Below are 24,558 nucleotides of genomic sequence, written 5' to 3'. Positions count from 1 at the left end.
AACCAGTTACACGTTGCAATAACCTGGTCCGCGTACCTCGCTTGGTTGAGACTCTAGTATTATATTATTGTACTCGCTTTTATTATATACCTTGGACTTCACTGTACAGCTAAACCTTACCGGTATGTGTTGCTGCACTAGTGCAGTGTTCTAAAGCCTCCAATTCCCCTTGTTCATGCGGTTTACTTGCATTTGTTCGCACGGGCTGATGCCTAATGATTTGTCGTAGTCTGTCATTGTTTACTGTCTGTATTTATATTCTAAATCTCTCTTTCTCTTCACTATGGACTGATTGCCCGTTATTGGTGGGCTTAATAGCTTAACTGTTGTCCTTACCTCCATAGATACCCCAACATACTGTGGTTTTTGACTATCTGTTGTTTCTTGTCTGGATTACCTGTCTGTTTCCTGGCACTTATATCAGCAAGGTTAGTGACTCTGACTTGTCTCACTATGTTAATTGACTTCATGTAAATCAGAGAGTTTTTATTGAAATATCTTTTTTCTTTCCTACCCCACAGAGACTGTGTTAGAATCTAATGTTAATGAAAATAAAAATGAAGTCTATCCCCTGAAGATGGTTCCATGAACCGAAACGCGTCGGTCTTATTCGGGTCACACCTGAATATGAGACTTCATTTATGAACTGTTGAATGATCAAATCCATACATCTAGAGTTTGTTTGCACTGTAACTATTATACAGCGTTACAATTGTGTTACCCCTTACAAGCGGTTTTTTGTAAATGCTTGTTGCTCTCACCTTTGTTATATTGAATACCTACAAGTGTCCTTTCCATGTGCAAATAGAGAACACTGATTGTACTAATGTTTGCTTACTAATGTACGACTTGTTGGACTCAGAAGATTAAAATCCATAAGTCAGCTCTAGTGTTTTCGTTCTGATTGTTCTATCGGTTTGACCTCTATGACTGTATATTTTATCCTGAATAATACTGCCAAATGCTCTAAATGACCCTTTCTGTTGCAATAAGAGAAGTTCACACGTTGTTAACACATCGTAAAATTTACGCCTCTTTTGGCACCAAATGTTTAATGAATTTAAATAGAAATAGAGGGATAGCTTTTTCCCTATTTGAGTGCATCTGGGCTTGCTGTGTAGCAATACACAGCTTTGGATACTTTTTTTTCCGGGGTCTGGGACCACGATACATCCAATTCTATCTCCCCAAATACCGCCCTGCTAACTCTCTGCAGATCAGACGTTTCTACAAGCAGAGGGTGGGGGGTAGATCTCTTTCTTCGGCAGTATCCTCCCGCTGGAATGTCGTCCCTGATTCTCTACCACTTGAGTCGGATCTCCTTAAGTTCCGGAAGCTTCTCAAGACCTTCCTTTCCTCCTCCTTTCCTCTCCCCCTTCTTTGCTAGCTTCCTCCTGTCAATGCGACTGGTTGCATGTGTCCCTTATGAGTCTTACGGGGGCCAGGCCTTCCTTTGGCCAGTCTTCCCACATACCCCCATACCAGCACTTGCCCTCAGGCTCCCTTCCCTGACTAGCGCACTGAGTCTGGCCCTTCGTGCCTCCTCGCACTATTTACCCACACCCCTGCTTCCCCTGGCACTTGCCCAGTCCCTGGGCCTCATCCTTCCTGCACCCCTCACCCCCTTCTCCATAACCCCATTCCTCAGCCCTGACCTGCCCCTTCCCCTGACACTTCTTGTTACTAGACTTGCATGATCCAAATGTCACAAGACCTAGTAGGGCCATTACTGTTGTTTTCTCCTCTGTCTCCCACCCCTCTTTTGTCTTTTGGCGCCTGGAAACACTCTTTGCTTTATAGGCGCCATACGAATGTTAAATAAATAAATAAATAAATACATACATAAAAGAAGTGTCCTAGAATATGAGGTTCCGAAGGCTGCAATATAAACGTGTGATGAGAGTTTATATTAGTTTGGTAATGATTGCAAAGATGGCAGTTGACATGTTGTAGGCCTGGGACTGAGAAAAGCACTTACATACACTTCTGGTGAGTTTGCCATGCAGTGGATTCTTTTTGGGAGGCTTTGGTGGAAAGGCGTAGGTGATTGACAGGCATGGATATACAGCTATCCATTAAACATTGCCGGTTGGGATTAACACCTATAAAAAACGAAGAAGGGCGGCAATGGGCATGTTGGCTGGTATTAGCCAAGTGGCGTGTCGCTACAGCATGGAAGTCACCTGGAGGCCAGAGGTATGAGAAATTGTTGTCTGATATTCGGAGGTGGGTCAGAGCGGAGGTTGACATCAGAGATGGTATGCCATGAAGTGCACCATCTTTTAGATTTGTATTCACCTTAAAGAGACCATTTTATTGATGGGAGATTAATGCCAGGGGTATATTGGAACTATGTTTAACACTTGACACCAAGGAAGAAAAGCCTTTTTGGTGGGATCGATAGGGCTGAGCATAGTGTAAGAACACATGGTGGCAACAGTAAAGACAGATAAAAGTGATCACGATTCAAGGGTGTTTATTTAAACAATGTGTAGGTGGGAAAAACGCCTAGTCTAACCCTGATCTAAGATGGGAGCAAGCAATGACCATCAAATAAAAATAAGGCAGTCCTAGTGGCGTTGTGTCCAAACAAAATGGGCCTAAACTAAGAAAAACCTATTGCCAATCCTTACACTAAACACAAAAGAAGTGTGGGATAGGGTTTCAATAAAGAAGGAAGTGTTATTGAATAATAAGTCAGGATGTGATTGACAGGGATCTCCCTTCCCCACGTTTTCAGCACAGGACAAGGTTTGTCTCCTGAACACAGCACACACTCAAGCTTTTCCCAGCACAAGTCGACAGTTACGCTCTAGCTATTAGGTTCTCTGATGACTTAAAATCTCTTTCCAATAAAATGTATCTTGCCCTTGAGGCCTGATGCTCTCAACAAACAAACACAAAGTTGTATTCCACGTATGGCTCTGGGTGATGACTTCACCCCTGGGTACCCCTCTTCTGGGTGCAGACCTCTCACAGTCTTACTTGACTATACAAACAGTTCCACTATCAATGAACTATGGGTGGTGGCTTCTCACCCCTGTATCTCCCTTGGCCGGGTTCGGATCCCAAATGACAGGCGGGAAAGTTTGCTTTTCCTTGTCTCACTCTACTTCTTGGTTCACAAATCTTAATGTCTTTTTAAACCAATCCCCAGGGTTTTCCTTGTTACCCCTTTTCAAAACACTGTACACGTGTTCGTTTCACCAGGCAGGATTCATTTCCTTTCGCTTCACAATCATCTGTCGGTCAAAGACTTTCGACGGTACAGAGGATTTTGCAAACCCCTGTATGACCACTTTGACCCCCTTTTTGCCTTCTTCTAAAGCCATCTAGTTCTTGTAATTTTATACCTTCGGGTAATCGCCCAGAGTTTCTCAAGTGAGCACCCATGTGGTGCCTTACTCCTCTGCAGCAGGCTTTCCTCCCCCAAAATACTAACAGTTCTTTGATTGCTCAAAGTTAAATTAGACAATTGCTACTTTTCATTCCATAGAGTCTTATCGATACTCCTCTTTACTCACCGGCTGTGATGAACCACTTTGCTTTCTTTATCCTTCAAGTCAAGGTCGGTACCACCAAGACCAGGATCTCTCACTGGTTTGCTTATCAGCATAGGAGGATGTCTCGTACCGTTGACATCTTTTCCAATACACGCTGGCTATTGTTTGCAGACTTAGGGTGTAGGATGGGGAAAAGGTGTTAAAGGGGGGGATACTGTGTCTCACCTATCGGTGTCCCACTCCCACTCCTCAAGGACCTCCCATCCAGGTGATCCTCACGCACTGGACCACCCACAGGAACTGGATCCAAAAGAGATGGCCATGTCCTTCCTGGCCACCTGGATGACAGATCCCCAGGAACTAGACAGGGAGACACCTTCAGGTTTCTCAGAATAGGTTATGCGGTCTTGCGCTCATAATAATAACATATAGTGGTGTGACATCCATCGGGAACAGGAAAGATGAATACGATCGTTGATTATGCATGTCTATCACCATGGAACAGCCCAAGGTCACACACAATTACGTATAATCAAGTATTCTGCGCTGACCGTGTTATAATCATTAATGAAGATATGAGACAGCAATCTATTTATCAATTATAGATGTATTTATGTTCAAACAAAATTACTCTTCAAACTTGTGTTGTCTCCTTTCACAAAATTGTTATCCAAATCATAAACCTGAATTTCATTACAGAACCAGCTGCCAAATCGGTAACTTTTTAAATTATTGTTGTGTCCTTTGACAATAATGTTATACAAATCATTAAAATAAATTCCCCAAACAGCCAGCATCTGACAAGTGTTTCCACCAGTGGTCTTTCTCAAGGGTGATACATAATCTGTTGTCACTATACAATGTTAAATATCTAGTTTGAATTCAAATTCAACACAGTACAAAAAGAAAATGCAAAATAATGGTAGACATGACAAGAACCAACAGAAGGAAAGAAAACATAATTATGAGCCAATCTAGAACAACAATTAACAATTATCACAATCCATAACATCTAACAGCCCTTAGTGTTGTTATGATATGATATGATCGTTTATTTATATGGCGCCTATACACAATGGGCCTCATTACAACCTGCCAGTCCGGGACCGTGCAAAATCCGTGATGGCGGTAAAAACGTTTCCGTGTCCGCAAGGGTGCGGAAAAACCGCACGATTACACGCTGTCGGTCGCGCGCACCACACGGACTCGGAAACGTTGTTACCGCCGTCACGGAATACCCCACGGAAATGGAAATAACGAAGCCACAAGTGGCGCAAAACCCGTTTCCGCCTCCGCCGCCACGGACACGGAACCGGAAATACCATGATCGCCAAAACAGGAAACAGAGAGGCGGCCACCATATAAAAGCACAATCCATTGCCATCCAGAGCCAGCACAAGCACAATCCTGACTCTGAGAAGCCAAAAGGGACCACCAGCATGTCTGCCAGGATTCCTGCTTAGAGGCAGCGCAAACAGCGCTTCAGCGAGGCGGAGCTAACCGTCTTGGTGGAGCACATTGTGGACAATGCTGAGATGCTGTTCAGCGCCGACCAACGGCGTGCCACACAGCAGCGGAGGAAGGAGGTGTGGGCCGAAGCTGCACGCAAGTGCACCGCTGTGGGCGTGGCAGTGAGGAGCGTGAAGGACTGCCACAAGCGTTGGGACGACCTGAGGCTGAGGGTACGCAACCTCATTTCCACGCACCGCCAACGCAGCAGTGGGACAGGCGGAGGACCCCCTTCCCCACTGAGGCTGCAAGCATGGGAGGAGCGTTGCAGCAGCGTCCTCCACCTAGAGGGAATCCATGGGATTGGGCAGGCTGAGGCAGGAGTGAGCCCACCTGCAGATGCCGGTAAGTGCCCAAACATGAATGCCACATGTAAATATGCAGTTGTGAGTACTGGGCCAAAGGACCCATTAACAACCCCCCCCCCCCCAGGCAGTGCATGTGTGGGCCAAAGGACCCATTAACAACCCCCCTCCCCCCCCAGGCAGTGCATGTGTGGGCCAAAGGACCCATTAACAACCCCCCCCCCAGGCAGTGCATGTGTGGGCCAAAGGACCCATTATGATCCGTATGGCAACCAATATCACTGAATGCAGACACCAGCAATCAGATGCATGTGACTAACACTATTCAATGTACAATCTTAATGACGCATGTGATGCACCCATCTGCCACCACAACAACACTAATTGCATGCCCTTTGTGTCCCCACAGCCGTTTCAAGTGACAGTGATACTGCACAACAGGCCAGCCAATCAGCATCGGCAAGTACACTAGCCACCGCCACCACACAGGAGGATGCTGCCGGCAGTTCTGCACCTCTGGCCACATTACCAGCCACTACAGATGTGCATCACACCACCACCACCACCAACATCCCCACCATCTCCACACTGGCTGAGTCCAGACAGGTGCCACAGGAACCTATCATGGCCACCCAACAAAACACCGAAGGCAGCAGCACTGCAGAGGGGGCGGCCTGCAGTGATAACAGTGCCCCGCAAGAGCACTCGGAAACGGGGCCACAGGGGGAGATGCCCACATTGGAAGACCTGGGCTCCTTCCATGAGCTGGGGTTCAGCCCCACTTCACTGGGGAGTCCCATGAGGTCGCCCACCCCATCCATGGCCGAACTGAATGCCCGCATGCAGCGGATGGAGGACCAGCAGGCTACCCTCACCCAGCTGGTGGAGAGGCAGCTAGAGGAATCCAGGCTGCAGAGGGAGAGCTACAGCGCCTCAGTGCGTCGCCTGTCGAGGTCCATTGGACGCTTTGCGAGCACCATAGTGACCCTTGCACGCCATGTGCGGGAGGGCAATGACCACACCTCCAGGCTTGTGGAGGCCATGTTGGTTGGCCAACAGGCAAATCTGGCACGGATGCCCTCAATCCCTGATTCTGGCCAATCAAACACTACCACCCCATCCAGCTCCACTACTGCCAGTCCAAGGAGGCGCTCGAGTAGGCTAACGGGTCCCTTGGGCAAGGTTGCACAGAAGCGCACACGGAAGTGATGGCATGTGTGTGGGGCAGTGCAGGACACATGTGGACTACAAGGGTGTGAGAGGGGTGGTCACGTTTGGGTGGTGGGGTAGGTAGTTTTGGGGGTTTGGACAATGGGCTCTGGGTGGGGGTGGGCACGTTTGGGTGGTGGGTGGCCCCGGGTGTACAGCTTCCCTAACCAATGCACCTTCTTCCCTGTTGTTATTACATCAATACATCACCATTTCAAATCAAGACATACATGTGTGGACATTGATCATTTATTTTGCAGTGCAACTATTAATTCATTGTCGTCACCATGTTTGTGCATTACTGTGAATGTGCTGTGACTCAAAAGTAAATGCGAATCAGGGCATCCCGTGCTCTCTGGCCATCATGTGCACCCCCAGGGGGAGGCGGTGCCATCCCATCCACATCTCCATCTCCATCCCCATCTCCATCCCCATCTCCATCCCCATCCCCATCCCCATCCCCATCTCCATCCCCATCCCCATCTTCCTCATCTGCGTCTGGTGGCATTGGGATGTTCCTGCGCAGGCATATATTGTGCAGCATGGCACATACCAGCGTGATTTTGCCCGTCTTCACTGGGCTGTACAGCAGTGATCCGCCAGATCTGCTCAGACAGCGGAAACGGGCCTTCAGCAGTCCAAATGTCCTCTCAATCATTCCACGTGTGCGGATATGTGCCCTATTGTATGCCTCTTCATGCCTGTTCCTTGGTCTCCGTACAGGTGTCATCAACCATGGCGTGAGTGCATATCCCGCATCACCTACATGGGATGTAGATGGGGGAACATGTCAGTGTTTGTGGCATCATGTCCTCATCTGCTGCTGTGCATTCTTGTATCATCATTCATTCATGCATATGAACCATGCAGTGTCTGGAGGTATGTTTTGGCCATCACGAGGAATGTCGCTGACTGCATATGGGCCTACACATTAACTTGCATGTTTGCTGTGCCCTGCGGGTGACATTTGATTGTGTGCATGTCATGGTGCAGTGCTGTCCACACATGGCAGAGTGACTTCACTGTACGGAAGTAGTAAATACTCGTCGTATCATTTACACGCCTCTCGTGCTTTTTGGGGCAGTGTTTCAATTGAGGGTGGGTGTCTGCAGTGGCACAGGGTTCATGGGACAGTGATGGGATTGGCTGTGGCAGTGTGTGCACGGGCACATTGTGGTGCCCTGTCATGTCTTCCTTCATGATGTTTGGCATCCGCTGTGTATTTGGTAGATGGAAGGGGGGTGATGCATGTGCGGTCACAGCGGCACACTCACAATGCTCATTGCCTGGACACACACACACCACTCCGACAGGATTGTAGCATCGTCAGCTGTACTCACCCAATAGCCACGTGCTTTGTCCGGCATAGCGTTCCATGTACCGTGGCAACGTGGAATTCCGCAGTACCATTGAGTCATGTGATGAGCCTGGGAAACGTGCGCAGCAGTGTGTAATCAGTTGCATGGCATCACAAACCATCTGGACATTCAAAGAGTGATACTGTTTCCTATTGCGGAACACCGCCTCAATTGCATGTGGTACTGTCAGCTCGACGTGGGTGCAGTCAACTGCGCCTATGCAATTTGGCATGCCTGCTATGGCATGGAAGGCCAACTTGGTGGCAATGACCCCGGGGAGGGTGCGGGGTAGGGCTATGTGTTCCGACACATGGCGCAACATGGCATCCAGTACCTGTACCAGGACTTTTGAGAAACACGGTTGTGATATGCCGTGCAGCTCACCAACCGTGTGTTGATAGGTGCCAGTGCCAAGGAAATGCAGAACTGAGACAACCTTCAAGAGGGGGGGGATGGCAGTGGGGGTGTCAATTAGGCTGCTGATGTTGTCCTCAATCATGGCGGTGATGTGCAGGATTGTTGCACGGTCCAGCCGGTATAGGGTGTGGATCTGTCCTGGGGTGAGGTTCCAGGGTGAGGCCCTGATGCGTGGTATTGGTGGCTGGCGGCGGGGTCGGGCTGGCTGGGCAATGGGGTTTGCCATAGCTGCAGGGTTGGCTGGTTGCCGCCTGCGCCTCCTCCGCCTACGCCTCCTCCTCTGCGCCATTGCTGCCACCATGTGCAGTACTGCCTGTTGGTTGAGTAGGCCCAGTCCCAGTGCTACTAGCCCTGCTGCCTGCATGGTTCTGTGTTGTGTTGGGCTGGGTGTGGCCCTTTTGTAGGCTCCCAGTGGCCTGCTAGGTCCAGCTGGGCTGATTTGGTGCACCTGTGCCCTGATTCAGTTCAGCCGGCAGTGTATAACGCCATGTTCGCGGTGGCGGCGGTTCCGCCACCGTGATCACGGTATTTCCGCCATTTTTTTCCCGGTATTTCCGTGTCCGCGCTAGTTGTGATGCTCACGGTGTTTCGTGTTGCCGGTAACGGAGGGGTTTCCGTGCAGGCGGAATTAAGGGGAACCCTATTTCCGCGGTGGCGGTTTAGGGTGGTGCTATTACCGGGGCCGCGGGTCATGATTGCGCGGACATGCAAACGGTGCCGGTATGGTTTTACCGGCAGTGTTAATTCCGGACCGGAGTACTTGTAATGAGGCCCAATGTGTTTCCAAGCGCTTCAAGGCCAGGGAGGGAACAAGGGAAAATACAATAACATTCTTACAGGCCATGAACAGTAAGGATGTGAAATTAACTATCGTACACGGCCTGATGACATTTCAGATAGTGCAAGTGCTAAGACATAGATAAGGAAGGGAGGGGGAGAGTGGGAAGGAAATGGAAACAGACAGGAGGCTACTGTACTAGGCCTGACAACATTTCTGGTAGAGCCAGAGAAAAACAAAAGGTGAAGGAGAGGTGTGCAGAAAGGGAGGGGAGGAACAAAACAAGAAAATATCATATTAGGCCTGGCGACATTTCAGATAGTGCTGTAGGGGGGCTGGGGAGATTTCAACAATGAAGGGCGGGGCTAGGAGACAGACGAGGTTGCTATCATTCTGATAGAGTAAGTGCATAGAAGAAAGTAAGGGGAGGAGGGGAGGAGATAGAAAAAGGGAGAAAGGGAGAGGAGGAGAGAACAGAGAGTAAGCAGTCAAAAAGAGTGGAGAAGCAAGAGGGGAGAGCGAATACAATTGTAGAAGTAAATAGCACCACATAATGCAGCAAGCCAGGATACAAGATGAAGATGGGAACAGCATGAATCAGGCCAACACCATGAGTAGAAGATGCAAAGGAAGTCCAGCATGAGAGTTGAGAAAGGGTGACACACCGTGAAACAATGAAGTCCATAAAAGTCATATCCAGCATTGGCCACAAGAGATGATGGTCAAACCAGAATGTATCAGGACAGACTCCTGCAGAAGTTGGCTGGAAGGGGAGGGGGAGCAGTGTAGAATAATCAAGCAAAACAGGCGACACCTGTGTGCGAGAAGGGCGGGGGGCACAAGGGAACATCACGGGGGGAACAGATGGGGTGGAGATGGCCTGTGGGGACAGAGGGAGTAAACACATGTTGGAGCATGCTTACCTGCTGTTTGAGCAGGGGTTCAGGCCCTGGGTCCTCCTGTTCCGAACAGGAATCGTCCTTTTCTTCATCTGCCCTTCGCTTCGGATGCCCGGGCGAGAGATGCCCTTGATCTAAAAGTAAAGAGCAGGAAGGAAGAGGCAGGGCTAAAAAGGTGGGCGGGGTTTAGGCCAGGTGACCTCGATCCACTTGCACCTGCTCCCCATCTGCAAAGGAGAAGAGGCGGGAGGGCTCTTTAAGTAGGGAAAAAGAGCGGCAACCAGGAAGGCACCAGGTGGGCGGGGCTTGCTAAGTGGGGAAAAAGAGCGGCAATCTGGAAGGCGCCAGGTGGGCGGGGCTTAGGCCTGGTGACCTAGATCCACTTGCACCTGCTCCCATCTGCAAAGGAAAAGAGGCTGGAGGGCTCATTAAGTAGGGAAAAAGAGCGGCAACCAGGAAACAACCAGGTGGGCGGGGCTTGCTAAGTGGGGAAAAAGAGCGGCAACCTGGAAGGCGCTAGGTGGGTGTGGCTTAGGCCAGGTGACCTAGATCCACATGCACCTGCTCCCCAGCTGCAAAGGAAAAGAGGCTGGAGGGCTCCTTAAGTAGGGAAAAAGAGCGCAACCAGGAAGGCACCAGGTGGGCGGGGCTTGCTAAGTGGGGAAAAAGAGCTGCAACCTGGTGCATCCTTAAGATGGATCCTTGGTGAAGCAACCAAAATCCACAAATCAGAAGTCCAGTAAGTCATCTGGACCAATCCAATCAAGGTCAGTTATTCACCCATGCATTGTGCCTATGTTAGAACTGACTGCATTAGTGTTGTTAGTTAGAGTACCGGCACTTTTTTCTCTTCCTTTGACTAATTAATATGAAAGTGCTATTGTACTGGAGTGTAAGTTTAATAACCCATGGCGTAAATTCTATGGGCCTCATTACAACCATTCTGGTATCCTGGCGTTAGAGCCGCCAGGAGACCACCAAATGTTACCGTTTTCTGTACCCTGTCTGGCGGCATTACCGCCGGATTATGGGTGCTGGTGGAACAGTGTAAGTCCCCATTCATGGAGTTCCATAGTACTTGGGGAGGGTATTTGCCATCATAACCGCCACCGGTAACAAGGGCTTTTTTAGCCGGTAGGGCACCTTGTTTACCTCCAGCATTTTGCATTTATCTGGAGGTGACCCAGGTGCCCCACCGGCACTCCAAATGAGCCACTGTGTGTTAGCCCTTGTGATTGCCCTTATTTTGAGTATTGGTGGAGTTTGAAAGTTTGTCCACTCACCGCACTATTCCTATCAGTTTGGTTACATCAATGTGACCTCATACCTCATATTTTGCATGAAATCAAATTATTTGTTTGGCTTTTGAAAGTACAAAAATATGGCATCATTCCTATTAGAAATTGAATTCTTTGCCATCTCGCCACCCTATGGTGCTGGGTTGAAAATTATTAACTTACCCCATATAAGTGAACAGGTCATTCAGTGGGACTGGAAATTCCGTCTCGCATTAGTCCACCCATAGTTCATCACTGAGAGCTGCAATGGCATTATCAAACATGTATTGGCCATAGTATAGCGGTTCGTTTTTTGTTCAACAGTTCTTGGGTTTGAATTTGGTCTTAGCTCTCCACATCTCATTTGTTTATACCTACAAATAACAAGATTAAAAATATATGTATTCATTGTTATGCTGGTCTGGATTTCCACTAGTAACACCGCATTGAATAAATGGTTCGCATGCTTCCTCCACTAAACCGGATCCCTTGCAAAGCCTGCTTGCCTACCAATATGGTCTTATTCCGCCATAATTAGGCTTATACCTAATTTTTATAATAGTTGTCCATGTGGTGACATCTAGTCTTAGATATAGTTATTGCTTGCCAAAATGATAAGTACTGGGCCTCAGAGTTGGTGGCGGTTAATCAATGGGCACACGAAGACCGGGGAGCTTCCCATATTCAGGTGGAGAGACATATCATGTGGCACTCCTGCTGTACGGCCATCTGCGAGCAGCTGCCCTGTCGCCACCAGGCGGTCACACAATTGCGGTGTGGTCCGCAGGGCTGGGGGGAGGATCATGATGGGGAGGCACATATCTGTGGAAACACGGTCCTCCCCGAGGTAAGGATGATGGCCTACCATTCTAGATGGGCCATGGCGGGGGTGCTACAAATGAAACATATTATGGAACAGAAATACCTGGCCTCTTTTGACCACCGACATGCTTCCCACGGGTTAGGCAACAATGAATGTTTCACATATACACGGCTATACCACGCCATGAGCCACAAGGGAGGAGTGGGATCTTCCCGATGCGTTCCCCGCTAGAGGCTAATCTGCTGGACGGGAGAATGCCTGGGAAGGTGGTCACAACACTTTGCCAGGTGATCAAATATTTTTCTGCCTCCCCGTGTCCAAGCTGAAGGAACAATGGGAAAGGGATCTGGGAGGTATCAAGGAGGAGGATTGGGTGGGGATTGTCCAAAGTGTATATTATACCAGGGCCAGGCCTCCACAAAATATGCAGAGCAGAGGACCCCAATTATCTGAGATGTGGAGAGGAGATAGGCACCATTTTCACTCAGACTTCAGAGCTTCTGGGGGGCACTTAGGGATACGGTGGGGGTGGGGGGCTTTGGGAAAACCTTTGCCGGACAGCCCGAGGTCTGTCTGCTGCACATATGGGGAGATACAGACTTCTCTTGCAAGGAGCTATGCCTAATGAAGACTGCATTGAAGGAGGCCAAGAGAGACATTGCAGCGAGCTGGGGAAGGGGGGTGCCCCCTGGAACCTGCAGATGGCTCTGAGGGAATGGACTACTGCTGTGATCTTGAGAGGCGGGTATACAGGGACAAGGGATGCCCCCTCAAACACAAACAAATCTGGGGGAAATGGCAGGGGATGACCTAAAACGCGAGGGGGGAGTGGGGTGGCAATTTGCACAATTGGGAGTTCGGGCACATCTCTGGAAGTTGTTCTGTACCCATCTTATTTGAACATTTTATAAAAATGGTTTATGAATAAAACATGAATGTGAACGCTAGTCGTTTGATGCACTCATTGTAAATAATATAAACATCCTTATTGGAGCAACGTGAACCCTTAATCGCATGGAGAACGTTGATGTATTATAGATATAAAGTTATCCATAGCTACAAATTCATTTGGTCTGGAATTCCATGAATACAGTGTTACCATCATCCCTCTAGTAGTTATAAAGATGGTAATAGCATATTATTAATCTGAAATTGCAATAGTTCACTTTCGGTCCTTGGTGTCGTTTGGCATTTTGGGTGCTTTACCTGCCTTCTATTGAATTCTGGATAATCATAGTTAAGAAAAACAATACATAATGGTCATCAGATTATCCTAATTTAAGAATAACAATACCTAGTGTTCCTCAAACTAGGTACACAACCACCATGCCCTCTTGCCAGACAGAGATAAGACATATAACAAATTCAAACCATGTTGTTTGTCATTCCTAATAGACATATTCTTAGTATTGTCAACTGAATACTTTTTCGCTGGTTCTATTCATAATCATATTCTCATGTACCTGCTCTAGAATCTGTATCTCATTTACAAAGACACATTCATTTCAGTCCCTTGGTTGTGCTCCATAATCTACAGATGCATCTAGCTTCCATCTGTCTGAGCAACAGTCTTAAGTCTGCCCCACGTTTGCTACATTTGGCTTTCTGCAAACCCATTCTTTTCAAGTTGCTCTTTTCTTCCATCTGATGATGTTCCTGACAATGGTTGGCCAAAGGTAGTCTTGGATCTGGATTGCCGAGGCTTGTTAAGTGTCCTCGAATACAAATTCTCAAGAACTAACTGGGCATTGTAACTTGTGACTGTCTTTTTTTAATATAATGGTTTTGTACCTGATTGAAGATATGTGTGTGAGGGCGGTCATTATCCACTTATTGCACTGCTACATATATCTCTACAACCTCCTGGGCCCATTGCCACACAGCAATTGACTGTAAAGTCTACCAATAGTCAGATTCCATGGTCTGATAGATCCCTGGAGCGAGCCTCAAGTGTATCTCGAGAGTCCCTAGGTGCATACGTTGATATGCACCCCTCTGACAATAATGCACTTACTAAGGAAATGGTTGCTCTATCTATCACACAATTTGGGCTAACTATGGAAGGCATAAAGAACTGCTCCTTAATTAAGTCCAGGACAAATCAAAGGCTCGCTATTACCAATAAAACTCAGTTACATGGATTCGACATAGAATTTAGAGCGAAGAAAAGGTGCTTTGACAAGCACTCCGTAAATAAGTAGGTTTGAATTTAGGTCCCATGGAGCACAGAGGTAACGTTAGGTAGATCAAAGGGGGGTACTCCAAATGGCTAAAAAGTCATGTGTTCCCTCGGGAGTGCTCACATTGGAAGTCCTTGGTGTTGGCGTCTACCACCAACAACACCACTGAATTCTGGAAAATAATCAATAGTTCAAATGGTATTACCCGAGACATAAATGGTGTCTTTGAGGTAGCTTGGGTATCACACATCATACAAATCTTTGGAGATGTCAGGGAAGATACAATGACTAAGGGATTATTTTACGGGTCGCTGGTATTTTAGAAATAGCATTGATGAAGTATGCAGGCACATTGGCACAACTCGAACTTCCCGGGTCCCCGGCCTGGATTGCATATGTAGCTCACTGATAAAAATGAATCCAGATCGCTAGTCAGAAGCACTGTTTTGGTTGTTCTCTGCCATTGAAGTCACTCAAACTATTCCTACTTCATGGCATGATCGCGTACTAGTACCTGTCTGGAGGAAAGGCAGTCATGAAGAACCGCAAAACTACTGGCTTCTAGCTATGCTGCATGCTCCAGAAAAACTATTTGCTAGAATATTGTTGAAGGAACTTGAAGAATGGGCTGTGACTAGTAATATCATACCTTTCAACCAAACCGGATTTAGGAGGGGATATTGTACCAGTATGAATTGCCTAGCCCTTATTATCACTGTTCAATAGGCTTGGGAGATCAGGAAGCTCCCAGTGTACTTTGCATATGTGGACAATAGCGCTGCATCTGACACAGTAGACCGGGTACGCTTATGGCATAAGTTACAAAAATGGGGAATCCCTTCTGGACTTCTTCAGATGATCATTATGTTACATGATCAAGCTAGGGTCCAGGTTATACTTGACCAACAGGGATGTCTATCTCCCTGGATCAATACTAATCAAGGACTGAAACGGTATCCAGTTATATTTCCGAATGTAATAATTTCGAAAGTCAAAATGTCAAAAATATTATTTCGCAAATATTAATGTCTAATAAACAATAAATCGAATTATTTTGAATTAATTCGAAATATAAGGTAAGTGCTATAGTAAATAATTAATTAATAATGATATATTAAATATTTTAACAAATAGTAACAGTGGTAAATAATGTTCCGTGGGAGGTTGGAGGGGGGAGAGGGCAGACCCCCCCCCCCCATAACAACATTAACTTTTTTTTGACAAGGGCCATTGATATTTTGGCATAGTGTCATCGAATTTCTTTTCGAATTTCTTTTTTAGAAAAAATGCCTATGGCCATTGTAAGTATGTAGTTTCGACATATTTTCATTAGACATATTTTTTTAGACATTTTTGTTTTTCGAAATTATTTTTTCGAAATTATCACTATAAACCGACTGAAACATGGGTGTATACTTGTGCGGTGCAACGTCCTTTCATCGTGGGATTTTTTTCGCGGGGTATTTTACCACAAACTTTTTGCTGAAAAAACTCATCGAATTTTTGGGAGGGTTTAGAAAAATATATAAATTGGGTGTGGGTGTTCGGGAATATATAAAAAATTAAAGCTGATGGGGGGTTAGGGGGGAACCCCCCAAAAATAAAACATTCAATGAGTTTTTTAAAATAAATCAGTGGTAAAAAACACAGCGAAAAAACATCCCGCTGTGAAATGACATGGAACCACTTGCGCCACTGCTGTTTAATCTTTACCTCTGTGACCGGGGACATGCCCTTGATGATTGCCTGACTATTTCACTGAAACTTGGCTCCATGGTATTAGAGTGGCTTGGTTACGCAGATGACCTGGTCATATTAGACCTTACCCCATGGGGATTACAAGTCTCATTGAACAATTTGCAAAAATATTCTGACCATAACTCATTGGTGGTAAATACTGCCAAGACAATTTGTCAAGAAAACATCCTAAAAAGGTCAAATGGGAACTAGCGCGGGACCAGATTGGAGAGGTGTACTCCTACAAATATCTAGGCATTCTTGTGAACTCAGAAGAACTACACACTTAGATCACATTCAATCCCGTGTATCACTGATTGTGGGACGTGTTGCGGCCTTTGACAAAAAGGGAGGGAGATACACCATTGCAACCCTTATTCAGTTATATCTGACCTAAATTAACTCAGTCATTTTCTACGGTGCTGTGATTTGAGCTTTGGCAAATCTGGGGGAGGTGGGCAAACCTGAACGTTCCAAATTAAAATGATTGTTGAGATTACCAGCATACACATCAATTGAGATGGTATTCTTGGAATTTAATATCCTGCTGATTATTTACAGGGTTCAATTAGGTTGTGTAACCACTATGTGGAAACTGGCAAGGGCCCCAGAGTTGACATTACAAGCAATGATTTATGATGTGTTCCCAACTCGATCTAAATTTATGCCAAAAAGTCACATTGTCAAGATTGTGGATATGGTGAGTAAGTGGGAACAGATGATATTGGTGGAATATCCAGGCATGACCTTAAAACAACTTAGAGGAACAATGAAATATAATATGGGTGATTTGGCTAGGGAACAATGTATTATTAACCTAGCAACTCACAATCATGCCTTGGAATGTATCCAGTGTATCCAATAATGTCAAACAGCAAATTATGGGATTACGAGAATGCCAATTGTGTGGCAAAAATAACACGGAAACATCAAAACACCTACTGGTAGAATGTGAGTCTGTGAAATTTGAGACAATCTGCACTTTTGCAAGCAGGCTTAAGGGAAGATCAAACTATGAAAGGCATTTGGGGTCTGTTCATGATTGGTGAACACAAAGTGTGTATTATCTATTTGACCTTACATTGGAAGAAAGTGATTGATATTTTAAATATTTTAACATAAGGTAATTTTGACATGGCTATATTCCTTTTAGATGTTCATGCACGATAATGATCAAGATGCTATCAAAGTTGTTACTTTTCATCTCATATGATGTATTAGGGCTTGGGGACTGGGATTTGTGGAAAGGTTTGTAAAAAAACGAACTTACAATAAATAAATAAAATAAATAAATAAACACATTTTAAAAAAGAATGTCCATTGTTACTGCCCTGTGAAAGGTTTCTATGCACTTTCTGTGGATGTTTGCTGTGTAAATTTTAATTTTGGCCAAGCTCTTGCACCTCTAAATTCCTAGGGTATACTTCCCATTTTATGCAAATTTCATCTTGATTAACACTTGTGTCTTGTTCGAGAGACATCAATAGGTGGGTATTTTCGATATCTGAAATGGTGACTTGACTAAGTGGTCTAAGCTGTTCCTGCGTTAAATATGTTCTGACTTGTCTTAGAAAGAATCTTTTGAGTTTAAGTTTTCTTACAAACTTAAATAAATCAATTTGAAAATCTATGAAGTTTGTACCTATTGTGGGTGTGAATGACAGACCCTTGTTCAATACCCACTTCTCTACTGGAGTGAGTTGTCTCTTGGATATGTTAGTCACTAAGTTGGTAATGGGTATTTTACCAGCTGTTTGTTGGAGCTCGATCTCGTTAATCTCCTTCTGTGATCTTGATCTTCATCCGACTCTTCTCCTGCCTCCCCTCTTGCACCTTATGGTCTTCTGCGTATTAAGGTAGTTTGTTCTAAAGGGTCTTGGAATCTCACCCGTTTGGTAATGGTTCTTTGTGAACCTCTTCTGTATCTCTGTACCTTTTCTAAAACAATATTTCTCTGTCCTGTGTTACCTGGTGTATTGGAGAGGACTGGGCCCCAGCTGGCTGGATAATTTCCCAGTCTGAGTCAATATCTGAGCTACCAGGCAAAGTATTAGGTGTACTCTCTGTAGATGTTGGTTTATGAGTCTCATCAAATTTAGTTTGGAAGGTATAGACTCAATCTTTGCTATAGTCCCTATCGTCCCTGAAATATTTTCTAGAATTTCATAGTCTAACTTCATCCCGTAATTCTTCAGGATGTCATACATTTTGGTGACATTTGTTTGTTTGCTTCTCTCTAAACTGTTCATCTCCACAATCACTTGTTTAATGTTCTTAATTTGCTGTTGTATTCTACTATGTTCTCTGGAAGCATGTTCCACCAACAATTGCATCATAACCTTTGAGGAGCTCTGATTGAAGTTCTCTTCCCATTTTTCAGCTAGGTCTTTGTCCTTAGTATTGTTGAAATTCAGAAAGATTAGAACTCTCAGGCCTCTAAGGAGGTTCCTAGCACAAGGTTGTCACTCTGCTCTACTGTTGATAATGCTGGGGCGGCAACAGATCTCAGACAAGGTGGCATTTCAGAAGCTACACGATCCATTATTTACTTTAATGAGCTATGGGTCTATAATGAATGCTCTGTTTCTGAGTAGGAACTGCCCATGCAAATACAATCTTCTCATGACAATACAAGTTGAATTTCTTCTTAAAATATGGGAGTCCCAAATCAGGAGCTTCAGCAAAACATGAGTTTATCTTCGTGAAGGCTTCAGCTGCCTCACAAGTCCATTGTAAAGGCTCTACAGCACTGACTTAACCTAGAATACATTGTCAGCTGTAACCAACAATTTCCAAAAATGCTCTCATCTATGTGGCAGTCTGAGGTTTTGGAATTGTATAAACAGCCTCTTTCCAAGAGGGATATATCAATTGGTGACCTTTCAAAATATCATGTCCTAAATGGTGAACTTTCTGTGTGCACAATTTCAACGTCTGTTTGGGAGCATTATACCCTTTCTCAGCCAGGGCAGTCAGCAGCACCTGTGTATCCTGTTTATAAGCTTCATAAGAAATTGATGTGGTCTTCTGCACATACAGATTTTCCAGGTAACCTTATATAATCTAAATCATTTTTAGTTGTTGTGTGAAGAGGGTTGGGGACTCTCCGTACTTCTGGAGTAATCTTGCCCCGGTGTAATGGACTCCTTTATGCAAACATTTGGCTAAGTATTAACTATTCTGGAGTATGGGGGCAGAGGAGAATTCTGAGCAGAGATCAACTACCGTAAAATGGGTGGCATCAGGAGGAATACAGGAAAGGATAGTGGTAGGATTTGGCACCACTGGGAGGAAAGGAACCACTGCTGCATTTACGGATCTTAAATCTTGAACAAAACGATAAGTGGACTGTCCAGGCTTTTCACAGGCAATATAAGAGTGCTGCATGGGCTACTTGTAGGGACAATAATTTCTTGAGTCAGCAGTGGCTCAATAAAAATAACAGGATCAATAGCTAATTCAGCTTTGGGCTTCAACGGCTATTGAGGGATAAGGGACCATTTCTTGAATGTATCTTCTTTAATCCTATCGGGTTCAGCTGTGTGAAAGCACCCCACCTCATTATCATGTGTGGAGCATAGAGAAACAGATTTTGTGTGAATGAATGCTTTTCAGTCATCCAACATCCTCTCCTCCCCTTTCACCAATTCCTCCCCCATTTCTACATGGAGGGTAGCAAGAACTGCTTCAGTATTTGCAGAGGGCACACTTAACAACCATCAGTCTGGGGTACATTATATAGTACACCTAGGTTTACATAAAATATCTCTTCCTAGTAAATGTACTGGTACAGTAGGGCTTACAAGGAATCCTTGCCTATCAGTAATGGGTCCTAGTGTGATCGTGATGGGTTCTGTAACTGGATGTATAATTGGAGTATTGGATATGCCAACAGCTTTTACAGTTCCTTTGGACATAGTTATGCATCTAATGCATAACTATGTCCACCACCCACCTGAGGAGCAGGAGCTCCAGGACACATCCCTGCAGGAGCAGAGGACCTACGGGGGCATCCACTGATCCAGCAACTTGGCTACAGAATTTCGGTAAGCGCTGATGCACCCGCGCTACTCCCATCAAAAATCGTTTTTTCCAGCCCGATTTTCGCTATTTGCATGCACACCTCCAATGTGCCTGAATCAAGCCCAGCTCCACTCAGCCTGCATTGATAAGGCTACAGAGAGCCTCGCCGCCATAGTAGCACACGAGGCACCCAGCTACTCCAAGATGGCCGCCCACTGTTGCCTGCAGCTCCATATGCCTAACTAGGCGAAGCCGGCCCACTCTTCCCAAGGCCCACGAGAGGCAAGGCTATCACCTGTTTTGTGCCTGTTCGGTGACTGCCATCTGCCAGACCCCTGGCCCTCTTCATATAAGGTACTCTTCCATCCCTCCTCAGCCACTGAACTGCCACAGTATTCCAAATCTGCCTCAGTGCATTTATGTGTGACCACTTTTTCAACATGAACTGATGGTCCCGCCGATGCAACCTGACTGCTATGACCATGCCCCTAGCCTGAACTACGTGCACTGTCACCCCCCTCCTTTCTCATCTACTCCCACTGCCAACTGTGTCTTGTGGCTGATGTCTTTGCATGTCTTATTATAACTGGATTTCTTGCCTTACTGCGCCATTTAGCGCCTACTGCCCAGTAGCATTATTACACTTATGGTCGCCAATAGACCACACCTGATTTGTGTTGTGCCTTATGGTCGCCAACAGACCACACCTGATTTGTGTTGTGCCTTATGGTCGCCAACAGACCACATCTGATTTGTGTTGTGCCTTATGGTCGCCAATAGACCACACTTGATTTGTGTTATGCCTTCTGATTTGTGCTGTGCCTTATGGTCGTCAATAGGTGAAACACTGCCCTAGTTACTTTATGTATCCCAATTTGTTTTTGGCTGCGCTGTGACTCTCGCATTCAGATGAAACACTGCCCTAGTTACACTATGTATTCTAATGTGTTTTTGGCTGCACTGTGACTCTCGCATTTAGGTGATACACTGCCCTAGTTAGCTCATCTGTACTTGCCTAGTTTGCCACCACTTGTACTGGCCAGTTTGCCTGCCTACCAGCCTATTTGTACTTGCCTAGATTACCAACTACCAATATACGGTCTCTTACTAGATTGCTTAGACTTCCCTGCTACCAAATTGCTATAACTTATATAGTCACACGCCCTTACACGCAGCACCAGTCTACACCTATAGCCTGAATTTGGACTTGCCTATCATTAACTCCTCCCTGCCCACGACCATAATGAAAATCACCCAAGACCAAACATTACACCTTTGTCAGGAATCGAGGGTGGAAGCTGTGGGATCGATGGACGCTCTAGTCCTCACCCAAGATGGCTGCCTTCACTATAAATTTAGGCCCCGCCTCCAGCTCGGCGCGTTGTATCTGTGTATTGCTTACACGTCTACCATCGCTCCGAGTAGCTCGTTACTTATTTCCGAGTATTCCTCCTAGCTCTCGTTTTCGGCGTGAGCTTGTTATTTTCTCCTGTGTCCTTCTACCCTTTCTGTCCGCTCTGTGTTCTAGTTATATGTAGTTTTCTCGTAACCTACTATCTGTGTTCAGCCTTTCTCGCTCGCAATCCTTTTCGCGTTCCGCTTCTGACTTAACTTCTGTTTACTTTTCTCCACTTGCGAATCCCTTCGCACTCAGCTCCTCGCTCTGCCTTTCTGAATCCTCTTTTCTCCGCTCGCGATCCCTTTCGCGTTCCGCTTCTGACTTACCTTCTGTTTACTTTTCTCCACTTGCGAATCCCTTCGCACTCAGCTCCTCGCTCTGCCTTTCTGAATCCTTTTTCTCCGCTCGCGATCCCTTTCGCGTTCCGCTTCTGACTTACCTTCTGTTTACTTTTCTCCACTTGCGAATCCCTTCGCACTCAGCTCCTCGCTCTGCCTTCCGGTACATTAAACTGCTTGCGGCCTCTATCTGCTTCGGTGTCCGAAGCATCCGACACTCCCGGCATCCTGAAGTGTCCTGACTTTGAAGAAAGCTCTCACCTTTCAATCCATCATAACTGAACCTTCTTCATCTCCGCCTGGGAGAACCTGCCTTATACCTGGCCTGGAACCACTCCTCGCCTAGCCTGCAGATCTACGTTTAAGGGTTTTTTCTGCCGTTCCGGCTTTTTCCCTTGGGCACCGAGGCTGGCCCACTGGGAGCCCCCCACGGCAGGTATCCACTTCTGCCACGGTGGCCTCCGGAGGGGCCAGACCTTACTTGCACGATAAGAAGGTTAGATCACCTAAGGATCTTATCTCTAACAAGAAGAAGGAACGACCCCGGATCCGGACTACGGTAAAGGACTCAATATCAGAAGATCCAGGTGAGGAGAAGGGGGAGGTGGAGCCGAAGTCTGACAGCATACAACGCCCAACTACAAACATGGCATCTTTGGAACAATACCAGGAACTCGTAGCAGCTATACAGAACCTGACAGCTGAAGTACAATCCCTAAGGGCTGAAAACATAGTCCTTCGCCAACAAGTAGTGTTACGTCGAGATGACCACGGAGACCTACCCACGATGCCTCTCTCATTCGGCAAGTATGATGGTCATCCAGGAGGTCTCAAGGATTTCCTGGACGCCTGTAAGGTATACTTCACATTCAGGCCTCATGCATATGAGTCTAGCCGTGCCAAGGTCGGATTCATAATTGCCAATCTCTCTGGGAATGCCTTATCATGGGCAACTCCACTGGTCTCCAATGATGATCCTTCCCTAAATGTCTACGATCAGTTTGTGACAGCCTTTAAGGATAGATTCGATAGACCTGAAGTTCTATACTCTTCATTAGAAGCCATTCTTGATGTCCGTCAAGGAAATACAGACGTGCAAACATACATCTCACGCTTCCTCAGACTGGCTGCAAAGGCGGACTGGCCGGACTCGGCTCAACAGACGATCTTCAGAAGAGGACTTCAGGATGAGATCAAGGATGAGCTAGCGAGGACAGCCAGACCACAGTCATTTCGTGACTTGATGACCTTGTCCCTCCAGATCGAGTTTAGGCTGCATGAACGCAGACAAGAAAGGAGACGTCCACGGGGAACCTCACAGACGATAGGCCTGCCCTCCCAGACTCCCATCCAGAGACCGATATCATCCTCCGAAGAGCCAATGCAGATAGGAGCCGCTCGTGGACCTCTGACTCCTGAAGAAAGGAGACGGCGCCGAGAGGAGGGATTGTGCATGTATTGTGGATCCTCAAAACACCTGCTGAGAAACTGTCCAGAAGTTCCTTCTAGGAAGAAGGAAAACTTCCACCCCCGGGCTGTTGCAAGGGAAGTCTCGGGGGACCTGCCAGTTACCCTTGCAACCACTCAAGAACCCTGGCAGAGGGCGAAGACAGTAGTTTAATGGTTTTCAAGGTCCATGTAAAGTTATCTGAAGCGACATCAGTGGAGGTATTGGCAATGTTGGATTGTGGTGCCGCGGGTAACTTCATGGACATTAATTGGGCTAAGGAGAACCTAGTCGCTACCAGACCCAAGCCCAGACCCATACCTGTTGAGGGAGTGGATGGTGTTCCTCTTTCTTCGGGTCCTATCCTGTGGGAGTCGATTCCATTGCAGATTAGAGTAGACAATCACCAAGAACTCCTAGTATTTGACCAGATACGTGCAGCTCATTTTCCTTTAGTTCTGGGAATACCTTGGCTGAGGAGACATAATCCTCTTATAGATTGGGCTGCCAACAAGGTGTGCTTCGACTCCCAATTCTGCAAATCAAACTGTCTGTATACCACTGCGGCCATGGTGGTGACTGGAGAAGGTTCCAAGGCTCCAGGCTCCTTAATTGTAGCAACAGTTCCACCCCAATACCATGAATACACCGAAGTCTTTCTGGATACTCTACCTAAGCAGCTACCCCCACATCGGGCAGAGGACTGCTCAATCGACCTAGTGCCTGATTCTATCGTTCCTTTCGGAAGGATGTATCCCCTGTCCCTTCCGGAACGAAGGGCCCTCAGAGAATATCTGGACGCTAATACACAGAACGGGCTTATTCAGGAATCTAAGTCATCCTGCGGTGCATCATTGTTTTTTATCCCCAAGAGGGATTCGGAGGAGTTGCGACCATGCATAGACTTCAGAGGACTTAATAAGATCACTATAAGGGATAGGTACCCCATGCCCCTTATACGAGACATCCTGGAGGCGGTTCAAGGGGCTAGGTATTTCACCAAGCTAGATCTAAGAGGGGCCTATCACCTTCTTAGGGTCAAGGAGGGGGACGAATGGAAGACCGCCTTTCGCACTCCGTTCGGCTTGTACGAGTATAGAGTCATGCCGTTCGGTCTTGTCAATGCTCCGGCAGTTTTCCAGAGGTATATGGACAAGGTGTTTGCTGACATGTTATATCTATCCGTGGTGGTATACCTAGATGATATCCTCGTCTACTCCAAATCTCTTGATGAACACCGAGCACAGGTCAAGAAGGTGTTGAGAAGACTCCTTATCCATAAGTTGTTGGTCAAGCCAGAAAAATGTCAGTTTGAAGCCACTGCTGTGTCCTACCTTGGGTTCATCCTTTCTCATG

At 46.4% G+C, this 24,558-nt stretch overlaps 1 long non-coding RNA gene across 1 annotated transcript in view; it reads right to left on the bottom strand.

Moving 5' to 3' along the window:
* The window catches only part of LOC138582088 (uncharacterized), a 101,828-nt gene that overhangs the window by 58,849 nt on the left and 18,421 nt on the right, over positions 1 to 24,558 (bottom strand). The window contains exon 5 of the long non-coding RNA XR_011304947.1: positions 11,439 to 11,629. This is a non-coding gene — a long non-coding RNA (uncharacterized lncRNA). The remainder of the gene's footprint in view (positions 1 to 11,438; positions 11,630 to 24,558) is intronic.

This window comes from Ambystoma mexicanum, chromosome 3q (genome assembly GCF_040938575.1).
Source record: "Ambystoma mexicanum isolate Mex_15411 chromosome 3q, UKY_AmexF1_1, whole genome shotgun sequence".
NCBI lineage: Eukaryota > Metazoa > Chordata > Amphibia > Caudata > Ambystomatidae > Ambystoma > Ambystoma mexicanum.
Note: the sequence above shows the minus strand (reverse complement) of the source record. Positions and strands in the feature narration are given on the sequence as shown.